Source organism: Nicotiana tomentosiformis, chromosome 5, assembly GCF_000390325.3.
Source record: "Nicotiana tomentosiformis chromosome 5, ASM39032v3, whole genome shotgun sequence".
NCBI classification, from domain to species: Eukaryota; Viridiplantae; Streptophyta; class Magnoliopsida; order Solanales; family Solanaceae; genus Nicotiana; species Nicotiana tomentosiformis.
The window spans coordinates 17,890,593-17,892,825 of record NC_090816.1 but is presented as its reverse complement, the minus strand read 5'-3'; positions in this window follow the sequence as shown (position 1 = coordinate 17,892,825).

The window sequence follows — 2,233 nt, the reverse complement described above, 5'->3', positions numbered from 1 at the left end:
TAGGGCATACATATTAATCGTAATTCGTATGGTAATGACCATGTTCATTTCACACTTAATCTAGGACTAATTAGCTGCCATACTATATTCTGAGGCATATGTTGTATTATAGTACGGGGTTCATCTAACCTAGTACTTTCGACATGAGTATAAATTTAGTGTAAAAATTTATTAAAATTACAACATATAATAAATTTGAACTCATAACTTTAAAAATATAATCAGTTCAATACTAAAAATCATAAATACTGAACTCATAAAATTAAAATTTTAAATACACCTTAATTATATTATGCCCTACATGATACCCTTTAGTACTACAAAATATAAAGAAATGTATCAAAATTTCAAAAAGTCAATATCTCTGAGATAAAGTGAATATCGTGCTTAAGAACGTTATTGCTACACTACCTAATCTAAGAATTTTTTGGACGTCACAGTCTTTTTAGACCTGGACCTACTTAATTAACTAGAAACAGTACTTTTAAGGAAAAATATTATTTAAAGAACAGTAAATACTACCATGATAATTAATCAGGATTAAAAATCCTTTAGAAAGTAATTGGATATATATAGTCAAGTGGGATCATTTTACTTGGTTTTTCTCATGAGGCATGATAATGCCCTTCTAGGATTATATATTTATTAAATTATGATGTGGCTGCCTAAAGTCTAAATTGTATCATATATTCATAATCATTTACATACAGATGAAATTTGCGTGGTCTAAATTAGATGCCCGCTTGACCAAAATATGCCTACCAACCTTTTTGCACAAAGCTATTTTTCCTTTTCCTTTTAAAGATTTTATTAAAAACAATTCAATATAATATAACAAAAATATTTGGATAGGTTTCTTTTTCATGAAGAGCTTTACATTGTTGCTTAAACTAGAGCCAATTTTTCTTTAAAACAAAATTGCTCTTAGCATGACGAGGTTAATTAGTTAGACCCATGTCGGTATATTAAAAAATGAGTTTAACTTTATATATTGATAGTTAAAAAAAAACATTTGTTGTAGCAGGTTGATCATTTGTTTTTTACTTCAGATTATTAATTTTACTTATTAAAATCGATTAGTTATAATTACATTTTCGGTGATTTTGATTGTGTCAAAATTATTTTATGTTGCTAGTGGATAGAAGTAATTGAATCTCTTAAAAGTTATAAGTAAATACATGAATGAGAACGTAAGCCTTACCTCCACCAATATCTCAATTAAGAATGAACATACTCATTAGATCTAGGGACGGCTCTAGAGTGTAACTTCTAACTTTATATTTGTGTTAAATGTTTACTAAATAGGTAGAAAACATTGATCTCATAAAGTTTAAAGTTTAAATGTGTCTCTGATTAATAATATTTTGTTGTTTCTACATATGATCAAGAATAATTAAGATATCTAAATTTAAAAATTATGACGTTGCATTTTGTCAAACAAGATAAGGTTTCTAGAGATACATGCATGAGAGACCTTGAGAAGTAGTGTCAAAAGCTTCAAGTTGTTGTACGATCGATGACTATCCCCTTCTTTCATATCTCTTTTTAACCCCTTGCAAATACTTTATAAATATATTGAATTACTAATTATCGTAACTTATATTATTTTTTCTATAGTTTTAAATAGGTGATTTTTACTTCAAAATTTTGAATATTCTATATTCGAATTCACATAAGAAATGGTCAGCTTGATCTCATACTCTGAACTACGTCGTTTAAAGTGAAACAAGCAGAGTATATAAATTTCGTTCATTTTCTTGTTCAAACTTCAGATCTCTCTTATTTTCCTTTCCTTTTTCATGCGTGGATTGTCATGACCTCTTGAACATGTGGTTGGTCAGAAAGAAGGGGGGAAAGAGCTTAAATTGGGAACGAAATGATCAAAGCATTTCCTAATCAAGTTCAATTTGCTATTTGCATATTTTTTTTTATCCTCCAAAAAATACTACTGATTTTAATGTCTATGCAAGGACGATGTAAAAAATATTTACACAATCATATCTATATTGGTAGCTTAAAACAACATAGTAAATAACTTGCTATAATTATTAAACTATAATTTATATTGTATTCTTACATTGTTAGTAATATTAGTTAAGTCTTAGAAATTAAAGATGTTATCTGATTGATTTTATACATATTGGTGGAATCGCATTCTTTTGATAACTTCACACGAAATATTTCTTTAGTGCTTTGAGATATGCATATCAAGGCGGAATTGGTAAATTTTAAA